At 40.0% G+C, this 12,248-nt stretch overlaps 1 protein-coding gene across 1 annotated transcript in view; it reads right to left on the bottom strand.

Moving 5' to 3' along the window:
- The window catches only part of LOC137268613 (orexin receptor type 2-like), a 38,413-nt gene extending 27,126 nt beyond the window's left edge, over positions 1–11,287 (bottom strand). Inside the window, exon 1 of the mRNA XM_067803188.1 lies at positions 11,221–11,287. The gene's annotated coding sequence lies outside the window, so the exon portion shown is untranslated. The remainder of the gene's footprint in view (positions 1–11,220) is intronic.
- Between the last annotated feature and the right edge of the window lie 961 nt (positions 11,288–12,248).

Below are 12,248 nucleotides of genomic sequence, written 5' to 3'. Positions count from 1 at the left end.
GATACTTGACTATGCTAAGGAGCGTCTATTTAAACATACTGAGTACTGAAATGAGAAGAGGCGAGCGACTCGACTTTGCGAGTTACTGGTAAGATAATTAGGGGTGCTGGATCATAATTGTAGTTTGGATTTGAATAATAAGTACCTGTTCTCTTTGTTAAAATGAATTCCTTTTGGGTAGCGTATATTTATGCTGTTGATCCAGTGGAAAGAGTTCAGATGATTGTCGATTTAACCCAAAGATAGTGCAATTGATCACGGGGTGTTTCAGCGAATTTGCTATTGTAAGCGTTTCAGGATCAGCTTTACATGAATTAGAAAAAGTCTACAGGTATGGTGATGATGGTGACGACGCGGATGGTTAATTCTGAAAGTAAACACATTTCCACTTACCGGTGATTGATGAGGTAAAGAGTTATTATTCATAAAGTCAATGCCCTTTATCCTTAGACAGGTCTTTGTACAGACAAAACATACTGAATATTCATAGATTATAATGACACACCCGTTCTTATAAGGCGAAGGCTGTCTAAAACTGTAAATGCGGACAATTCTCATCTCTTGAGACTCTCTCTCTCTCTCTCTCTCTCTCTCTCTCTCGTCTCACTCACAGTAGATACTTACCTAGTATAACAGAACTGTACATTCATATCGGCCTTATAGTGATTGGTATTCCTTTCTCAGAGGCTGGGCATGGGGGAACCTGTTCATGGTGGTCTTTCGTGGCATTGAATAGTTTTAGCCCGCGGCATAGCAAAGTGCTATGGTTTTGATCCATGATTTGCCTTAAAATCTATTCTTAGTCAACTTTTTTCGCTGATATGTTGTCACTTTGTCTGAGCCCGCCAGTTATACACGTCTGAGATATACATCAGTGGATGCTGCGCAGAGCTAGGATCATGATAATAATAATAATCGTCATGTGAATCATCATATGACTCATGTGAATCAGCACGTAAATCACTGGATTGTGTGGTCCAACCTCAGTTATGTACACCGTTATCGGGATGAATCAGGGCTTAAATTCCATAGTAACCTGATCCTGACGCAGATATAGGAGGCAACTATGTCCAGCCAATAGCGTCATATCAGACTACAGGGCAGCAGCACCTCTTTGCACTGTGTCCTTGACCTCGACATTGCACGCTTACATCACCCCGCCCCCCAAAAACCAATAATAATACCAAATACAAATAAAACATAATATGTAACCTGAAAATCAATTTCGGTGTAGCATTGGATGGATATAAGTTCGTATTGCATACTGCCAATTTCTATATACCTTTCTAGTGTTTGCTCATTTGTATCAAACGAATACGGTGAGATTTACAATAGCCTAAAATGTCTGGCTGAGAGTGTCTGAGCTTATCATCTCTTTTGTGTACATTGTTCTTTATGCGTTGACGAAATCAAGCAAGATATTGAAGATTGATGGATTTCACAATGATTTCGTAATTAACAGTAAATAAACCGCTGGTGGTGAAGATGAAATTATTTCATTACGGATGCAGCTGAGACTATTTGCTCTCGACGAGATTGGACGAAATGAATTTGAAGATGAAACGTTTATTATCAATATATAGGATAGATTTGTATGAAAAAGAGATTTGTTTTTAAAATATTTATGGGCAACTTGCTATCATTTCACAGTAATTCACGAAAGGATCAATCGGTTTGCGATAGAATGGAATTATTCAGATAAGGACTTTGAACAATCCAAGGGATTGGCCACGACTGTGTACAAAGTTATGTGTCATTTCAGCGCCGTGACTGGGGCTCGTTTAGACCAGCGTGTTCGATCTTACCCAATGTGTGGAAATACGGGAATCATGCTCGTCGGTACGGAATGACGTGATGCAGTTTTTGTTGATATACAGTTTTGTGTTAACTCATCACCTGCTAATACAACTGACCTGACACATCAATTTTTCTATTTTAAGTACTGTTAAGATACAAGTTTAACATTTCGTTTTTGTAGCTGATTCCGTCTTTTGCACTCACCAATCAGTTTACATTACAAGGGAAAACGTAAGACGGTCTTTGCATAGTGTGAGTGCATGATTTAGTTTTTGTTTCGTCACACACTGTTTTAATATTAGAACAGCGGTTTGTAAATAATCGAGTCTGGACCCGACAATTCAGTGATCACTAGCATTAGCATGGACTTATGCAGTTTGGATACGATGACGTTTCAACCACGTCGGCGTGTCTGACCACCCGATCCTGTCTGTCGCCTCTTACGAGGTTACTGAAGACCAATTCTAACCGGGGTCTTCATGAGTTCTGCATACTGTGAGCAGGTGAGAACAGGTATCGTTTAACACTGTGCTCCATTTAACTGGTATAGACTTGCAAACGACAAAAGGTCAAACAAACGAATCCACACCATTGTTCACTACGTGATGAGTAGAACAACGCCTTTGAGTAATTGTTAACCTGTCTAATGAAGTGTGGATTGAGTTGAAATAAAACTTAAACGTGCTGAATTTGAATCAACAGTCAAGTCATGGATAAAGTATATTCACATAAAGTTTTAGACTAGAGTACATACACAAAGTGGATAAAGCTACCTGTATCTTTAGGGACCTATATCACGACCTAATAGCCGTATCTGGAGGAAATGGACATGGTTCGCTTCCTTCTCTTTGTACCCGCCGTGAAACCCTCGACCCGTGAGCAGGAGTTGAGTTGACAAACCGAGAAGATCCAGGTTAGAATTGGTCTTCAATAACCCATGTTTGTCGTAGGAAGCGAGTAACGGGATAGAGCTGTCCTGACTTCGTCGACAAATTTCATCGTATCCCCCTATACGAAGATCGATGCTCATGTCGGTGATCACTCAATTGTCTGGTCCACAACTGATTGTTTACAGACGGAATATTATTCACAACAAACATACAAACAAAATCAAGACGAATAAGACAAAACAAATGCGGCGTCAACCAGTATCAATATTCTGACAGTATATAACATTTGATCTGCTGTGAGTGAGTGGGTTTGGATTTACACCGTTACCGAAGATCAATATTCTAGCCGGACCTTCACGGGTCTGGTCAGCTGTGACCATCTGCTAAGAATATAAGTGTTTAGCTACTGACATTTGTGCAGATATGCTTTAAAACCTCTCTTCCTCGACGCTGAAGCCATCACCAGGCTATTTATCTACATGGTGACAGATGTCATGTACGCATGTTTGTTTTATCGGTTCTACATATAATGTCTTATTTAGACATTAATCAAATTCATCAGTCCCCGCTTCCCTATCAGCAGGCACCAGATTGTGATGTTGACGTTGACGTTGATGTTGCTGGTCAGGAGCTAAGCATCCTATTCAGATAAAGCATACCACAACAACCTGTTTCACTACTAACTAGCCCTGCACATGTGTCTACGGTAATATTGATAGTGGTACTGATAATGTCGTAAAACCAGAAATAGAAATAACACGTTGTCCCTTCACCAGACTGGTGTTGCACTGTCTTCTTTGTAAATAGAATTACTGTACACACATGACCTTCACCTTCAGTACAACCTTGGAGCAAGGTTAAGTGCTAATCTTTTCAGTTACCTGTATCAATACATTTACGTCTTTCACTGTTAGGTCGCTTCCTTCCCACGTACTGTTGACATACTGCCCTTCCAGCTATATCATCATTCACTCAGTTCAGTTGTAATGTGTCTACTTTATAACATGCCTAGAGAAAGTACTGTAGGCATATTAGTATTACAACCTTTATAGTCTCCCCGCTGTGCTAACAGATGACCGTCAGCATCAGAATCTAAAACTTTGGTTGTCAACATATTGCCACATTTCTAAGGTATATACATTACCAGGCTCTTGAGCAACTGCTTGTCAACAAAATACTGAGAGGAAAATTGAAATGTTATTAATGTATAAATAATTATTAATGTAATCAACAACAGCATGACAAAGAACAAACCAATTAATTAATCATGTAAATCAACTGCATTGGCGATTGTTGTTGTATACGACCAGATGGCGGCTTCATTGTCCAATTAATATGGACAATTAATATCTCCCTTTATCATACATAACCATGTTCATCTGTGAAGCACTTTCCATGCATCAGACCATGCCATTTCATTATTTTCTTGCATGCATATTTCGGTTGTTCCTACACTGGAAGACACCTTTCAATAATTCGTGACTGCAAGTATACAATATGTATTTCATAAAAGAGTATAAGGACGTGTTCTCGTCCATCTGAATGAGCCAAATTGCTATGGCCGTTCTGTCTGCTAACAGCGATCAGATATCTGCGAAGACTTGACAATGTTTAGAGTATGTAATCATTTTCAGTCAAGTACATCTGCCTAAACCGTTCTTCATTCATTCCGTGCACAGGTTAATGGATTAAGGACAAAGATATTACGTAACTGATGCTCTATAATCAGGTACATTTTTCACACATGACTTCCGCAAGTTCGGTAAACAGCTCATGTCGATAACCTGATTACTATAAGTCTTGTTTATGATAATCATGATTATTAGTTAAACTCAACTGGATTATAATCATCCTTGCATGTTGACTATAGCCTGCCTCATAATTCACGGGCTTTTCTTTATAGTTTGTCAGATATATCATTGATGTGTTGGTTGGCGCATACAGTTTACACGCAAGCATACTTTACTAAATGATGAATGTCGGCAGTCAAAGTTTTCCCAATAAAGTGATCGCAATTTAGCGGTAGGCTTGTGGACGACATGTTGAAATTTGGGGTATCACTGAGAAGCAAATGTCCAAAACGATTCTGTATGTTCACTTGCGTAAAAATATATTATAATTATTGACTGGTTGTGTTTGTTTTGTATTTGTTGCTTTTTATTCTTCTTTTTTAATATGTTTTTATTATTTTTTTATTTATTATTTTTTTTATTATTGTTTGTGGTTTTGAGGGTATGTATTTATCTGGTTTATTATTTGTTCGGTGTTTGGGGTGTTTGCTGATGTTAAATTAACGTCTTGCTCTCTCATTGGTGTCAGAGAGTAATTTACAAAAGGAACATTCTTTGTATATAGGCTTAGTGGTTTAATTGAATTGCTATTGTAAGCGGCTGAGAATGATCACATAGGCTTTGTCACCTTCATTTTTATTTCTTATTCACACAAAATCAAAGATCCACTGATACTAAATGGTATGACATATTGACGACATACTGGTTTGCATCAAAGTAGCAAATAACACGGGACAATGGGGTCATTGACTCAGTTACGGCTAATTGGAGTGTAGGAAAATGGGATTCAATTTATTGGATTTACGTTATTGCTACTGATGCGTGCACAGACTCGTCTTAACCGAATCTATCGATAATCGATCGATATTCAATGATAATCGAGCTATCCTTGAGAATGAAATCGGAAATACCTTATTCCATACGCTTACATTGTGTTTTCTGATGAGACGACCCGTGAAGATCCGGGTTGGAACTGATCTTCAGTAACCCACGCATTGCGTAAGGGGCGTCGGACTAACGAGATCAGGTGGTCAGACTGGCTGACTTGGTTAACACATGCCCTCGCATTCCAACTGTGTAGATCGATTCTCATGTCGTGGATCATTGGATTGTATTATCCGGGTTCTGTTACTTACAGACCGACTCCATGTTGGTAGAACAGCCCTGTGGACGGCGTATAAGTAGACTCATTCACTCGGATGCGTCCATGATGACCTGCTTTCATTTTCAGCCAGCTGGCGTTAACGAAATTAGCGGCGCCCCGAGGAACGCCCAGTTTACCTAACACTTGGTCATATTGTTCTAATACTGCTAAGTGTGCAGTTGAAAATCAAACCGCGATAGGAATCGCCTTGTAAAGGTTGTGTAGATTTTAGAAAATTGTTTCCATAATGTCTTATTGAATAGACCACGTCTACTTGAAGGCATGATTTGATAAAAACCGGGACGGTGGCACTTCTTTGCTTGCCCTGTTCAAGTGATTACACTGAACAAGCTCTGTACCTTCCCAGTGGAAGCAAATGCCTATCAAATAGGATTTACTTACATTTACAAGCGTTCCAGAGGTCATAATCAATGACAAGGCGTTTTGTGAGAGATGGGTAACTGCATTATGTGGCCTTGTGCCGTCAGGATCCAAGCCTGGAGCTTGTAAAGGGCAAGTGCCTATGGTCCAGGTAGTGTCTGCAGTGATGTGACAATTGTAATCTCATCAAGATGTCTGAGACAAACACAAGTACCACGGTATCGGTCCTATATTATTCACTCCATTATTCAGGCTTTAAACATTCATAGTTCGCTCGTGGACTTGACATGTTTCTGTTTGTGTTGCTTAACACTGTGAAAAACAACCCGTTTGTGACAGGGAAGTTGATCCTCTAGTTGGCATCATGAGCCGGCGTATTGCAGCGTAATGCATGTGTTCCAATTTCAAGAAATGTATTTTAGTGTGTATTGTTCAATCTGGATTGGACTGTCGAGAACCACCACGTCCAAACTCGCCATATGACATACTGTTTAGTTGATAACATGTTCTACTATGAGTGAGTGAGTAAGTGAGTGAGTAAGTGAGTGAGTGGGTGGGTGAGTGAGTAAGTGAGTGAGTGAGTGAGTATGGTTTTACGCCAGTATTAGCAATATTCAAGCAATATCGGGAGACACCAGACATTCGCTTCACATATACCGTACCCATTTGAGGAATCAAACCCTAGTCTACCTGGGATGACGAGCGAGCACTACCCAACTGCCCCACATGATATAAATGTTATTTGTTTGGGGACGGGGATTGAGAAAATAATCCTTGAAAATCTCAGAAACGATTGATACGCGCGATTCATTTACTTTTCATATGGCCATATTTTTGCATTCTGGATGATAAAATATACGCCTTTAATTCACTAAATCTCTGTAAATGGTATGAATAAAATTAATGAATGTATTGCCAAGCAATATCTCAGAGGTCTGTATGTGCATGTAATTGACGCACTAAGCCACGCACTAAGTCGTTGACTGAACGAGTTACAAATTATAGACTAAGTATAATGATATTCTAATATTAGGATAGAGGGTAGCACAGTGGTTATCTCGTTCGCTTGTAAAGCTGAAAACCCGTGTTCGATTCCCCACATGGGTATAATGTGTGAAGCCCATTTTGGTGTCCCCCGCCATGATATTGATGGAGTATTCCTACAAAGCATCCAAAAACATATTCATTCACGCACTCGAATCTACCTTTAAGGGGATTCATTACAAAATGTATTTCAAAAACAGGTCATATTCGGCTAATGAACAACTGAAATAGTTTAAGAAAATAGTTTTCTCTTGAAGTTGGATGGAACAGCTCTAATACGATGTGTGAACCACAGGTATTCGAAAGCACCGGCATATATTTCTTAACCCCTATGGGACGCAAGTAAACACCAACAATTATGGCGGTTTGCCGACAACGCACAGTTGGAATGAGGGAACACTGTCGTCAGAAAAAAATTCAGGTTATAATTTTTGGATTTTAAGTTTCGTTTAGAAACTTATTCAAAACGTTTCAGTATTGTTACGATTACATAAAGAGCGTTATCGATATTGCATTGCTCTATTATTCAACCGTCGACAGATTTGCGGTGATTATTGACATAAAAGACTGATGAAATCAATCAAATACCAATCAAAATGTATGCTCAGGGACACAATGGAATTGAAACTCAGTATTTTAGAATCTTCCATCAATCCTGCTTTTTGATTGATCCTTAAGCGGAGGTGGGTCTACATTAAATCTCAATTTACAACGTTATTGACGAGCACTTCCACGCAAATGAAATGTTACACTTTCTTAATGATATGATATAAGGACAGGGTGGTAAACATTATGGCTTTGGTACAAAAACTGGATCGTGAATTAAAGGTAACAGCAATTGATCCCGATACTTCCCCCCGCTATTTCACAAGCATCAGAGGGATCGTCAAATAGTTGTCAGATTGTATGTTCCGGGAGTAAGCCATGTGCTTTAAGCGTACGCTTGACCACGCCGAAGAACTGGGTTCGAGTACTTACGTGTCTTTATATACTTGCTTATTTCAAGCGTACTCCGCCGTGGTATTAATGGAATATTACTGAAATTACGGTTGGATTTTATTTATTCAAACATACACACACACACACACAGAAGCACACACACACTCACTCACTCACACACTCACACACTCACACGGACACACACACACACTTTCCGATACGTTTGGTGTGTTTGTTTGTTATCTAACGCCCTGCCAAGCAATTTTCCAGCTATTTTGATCTGTAAACAGTGATCAACAGCAAGAGCATGGATCTAATTGTGTCAGCCATTTCTGCGAGCCTGTTCACGCGGTGCCATTAGTCACCTCTTACGACAAGCATGGACTGCTATTAATACCCATATCTTCACTAGTCCTTTCCCATATGTACTTTTCCCAGTTATATCAGGGAGTGTCAGCTTCAGGGAAAATGAAGAAACTATGTTCTCAATTAAGATTAAATTCAGTTAAGATTAAACACAGGTTCCAGTTTAATTGCTGGTAGTACGAGAAGACTTCATGAAGTGGATGGTTAGGCTCGATTATTGTTGACTGCGATGAACCGTATCCTGATCTATTTTATGCTAATATCAACCACTGGTTTGTGTGGGCCAGACTAGACTATTTACTAGCGAAACGGTCATGAAGACTTTTTCTGAGCGTTCGCTCGTCACGCCGAAGAGCCGGGTTCGATTCCCCACATGGGTACAATGTGTGAAGCCCATTTTCTGGTGTCCCCCGCCGTGATATTGCTGGAATATTGCTAAAAGCGGCGTAAAACTAAACTCACTCACTCATTCACTCACTCCAATGAAAGAGGAAGTGTCTATCCCCGAACAGCTGTAGTAGGCCAGTGGTGGAAGTGATGACTAGTCAGGCCGGAGACCCTGGTCCCATTCTCACATGTTTACTATATATGAAGCATATAGATGGTGTTCCCCGCATTTATATACTGGAATGTTGTTAGAAGTGGCGTAAAACTATGCTCACTCTTCCATTTTGAAAATTGAAAACGTTTAAAACTAAGGCTCAAGGTCATGTAGATATTTCACCACTGGGAACTAAGAAACGACAATGGACGTGAAATCTGCCAGACCAGACGGACTGCAGAATATGTTCATGCAATTGCATATAATCCAATATCTGACATTAGACATATTTGGCGCTCATTATAGGAATTCTCTAAGGAGATATAATATAATGGTGCCTCTGTCCCCGCCAATACAGATGAGACAAGTCCTCGTCAGATCCCGGTACCTTTGAACTGATTTATATCTGAGAACAACTGTCCTTGACTTCTGCATGGATATGCGAAAATCCCGGCTAATAATGAATCGATTAATATTTCCGCTTCGTAAATGCTGGCTCAAGTCGTTTTTTCATCTATGCAATGCATTTCCACCTAACGCAACTGAATTAGAGAATTAGGTATAGACCGTGAGCTAAAACCCTCTACCGTATGTGCGGCGTTACCTGTTCTCAATCTTTCAATAGACGCCAGGCATGTAGCAAGTACTTCTGGGAGTACAATGACGTCCATTTGCGACCGATCTCTCTGTTTAGACGCACTTAGACCCAAATCCGATGCAATGCCTAAATACACCCTCTATACCGAAGAGCGGTTAGGTAGTCCTGTGGTTAACGCGTTCGTTCGTCACGGTTCGATTCCCCAAATGGGCACAATGTTTGAAGCCACTTCCTGGTGCCCCCCGCCCTGCTATGGCTGGAATGTGGCTAAATACGTCGTAAAACTAAACTCACTCACTTAAAACAGACGACTATCTCCATTCTACAATTTAATCAAAAATACGTAAATCAAGCTGGAAGTAGCTTCCACAGCTGAGGCCATTAAATTTTTGTTATTTGAATCGGATACTAGAAGTGTCGAAGGTCATTGTTATTATCCTAAATTTAGGAACTTCCATGTCAGATATGAAGGCAATGTAAACAGTAAAACTTTAAGTAGAAAATGTAACTTTTCTAGTTTCGTCAATCCTTTGTTAATCAAAATGGTGGCCACAGCAAATTTATAAAGCGTCAAATACCCTGCTGCAAATGGCTTTAGATAACATAATCCGGTCAGTGAATCACTTATAATTCTCAGCTCCCTGGGTTCATATTGTATCACATCCCAAACAGTACTGGAAAGTTAACACGCCCCTTCACCCCACCGGGTACCCATACGCTGCCGTACGATTCCTGGTATGTTAGTGTTTTGTTTGACGCACAGCCGAAATGGCACAGGACAACAGTCACATTATTCTCCACCCTCCTTGGAACCTATACACTAAAGAGTAACGGAAACATGGCACTTGTCTGGGGAACAGTCCAAGCTGTACTTGTAAGTTAAAAATCACACTACCCGTCATCTCACCAGGTTCCCATTCACTGCTAGTAAACTTAGACATATTGCAAAGAAGTCTCTTGTCTCAGACGACATAACAAATATTAGAAGTGTTTCAATATGGGCTGCCTCGAAGGCCAAGAAACTCTCAGGTCCTGTTATGCAGAAACTAGTATTTGAGTCATCTTTGGGGGCTTCCATGATGTACAGCAAGACCTGCTCCTGGTAACGCATGTTTAAAGTCTGTATTGCTGTTACCAATAACAACGTACAACTGAGAAATGACTTATTAAAATATCTTTACTCTCAACCTGAATAGGAACTGGTAGTCAATATGGTCAGGACAAAACCATGCAAGGTTGCCTCCCTTAGAGTAGCAGAATACTATGAGAATCATAGAATTATTGATTGTCCACACTATTCCAATACCTGTGTTCTTAACCAAAGTAGTAAACGTCAAAGCTGTACATGAACATGGAGGAGGGGTGTGGTGGCCAAGTGGTTAAAGCCGTCGCTCGTCACACCGAAGAACCGGGTTCCATTCATTCACTCAGTCATATGAACATGACCATAATCAAATAGATACAAAGGTACCTATTTGAAGAAAATCTGACGTTTCATCTAATGTACAATCATATTTGAATATATTGTTATCTCCTTTCATAATCTAAACACATAGCAAACCTAGGCAGACAATAGGCCAGGATAAAAGTGCTGTAAGAAATAACGACAGCACCAGACCGGCAGCATCTCCAGCGACGTACGACGTCATGACGTGTAGTCGCGACAATACAAGCGAACACGGCAGTGATTAGAAAACCGGCTTGTTCCCGAATCAGTGGTGTTTACTCACATGTTGAAGTGCCGCACTTTCAGCAAAGCCTTGTGAAATTCATCTGTTCAGTTGAACCTAAATGTCGTTTACTTCCATCGTTGGAACTATTTCATGGTGATCGGCTCTGGAAAATAATAACACTACCATATAGTAGATGCTATACTTATTATATTAATAAAAACACCATAATACACGGTGAAGTGAAAGACTATATGCATATGCCGATACCTATAAAGACGGAAATAGACTCAAATCAGTAGTAGTTGAACATTTAATCATAAAGCTATGAATATGGACTTTATATTAATATTCCAAAACAATGACGAAAAAGCAAGGGAAGGGTTGAGCTCGTCTAATGTCTTAAGATCAATATTCGCCAAAGCAAAGGCGCGTTTCTGTCGCTATTAATTCCTTCTAAAAGGGAAATAGTTCTTATCAAAGAAAGCCACGTTCTGTTGAATTACAACAAGAAGTGAAAGCGGGAAATAAACTCGGAAAAAGAACATAAAAAGTATCAGCGCTTTGTCTTGATTCCTTAATACCTAAACATATTGGCATGCAATGCATTATATGCAAAGGAGAGTATAATTAGTTAGGACCGGTCTTACATGTGCTTGTTTCTCACACGTTCTTGCCCATACGTCATTGTTCGCTGACCTACTCTGCGGTTTCTTAAGTGAGTGAGTGAGTGAGTGAGTGAGTGAGTGAGTGAGTGAGTGAGTGAGTGAGTGAGTGAGTGAGTGAGTGAGTGAGTGAGTGAGTGAGTGAGTGAGTGAGTGAGTGAGTGAGTGAGTGAGTGAGTGAGTGAGTGAGTGCTTTAAACAACATTCCGTTTCCATCATACTTGGACTGATTCAGGTTCCAGATATTTTCTTCACAACATCGACCAAGGAAAGGTGCAGGCGAAACTAAAACGATATTGCAGGAAACCGTTCCTGTATGGCCAGTCCTTACCTATTGTAGTTAAAGCATAAGGACGTATCTTTCTTCCTGGGATCGGGCTTACTATACTAGTTTCTGGGGTGACAAATGTAAGTCTATCTTTG

Source organism: Haliotis asinina, chromosome 16 (genome assembly GCF_037392515.1).
Source record: "Haliotis asinina isolate JCU_RB_2024 chromosome 16, JCU_Hal_asi_v2, whole genome shotgun sequence".
Taxonomy (NCBI): Eukaryota; Metazoa; Mollusca; class Gastropoda; order Lepetellida; family Haliotidae; genus Haliotis; species Haliotis asinina.
The sequence above is the reverse complement of the archived record's forward strand: the minus strand, read 5'-3'. Positions and strand labels throughout refer to the sequence as shown.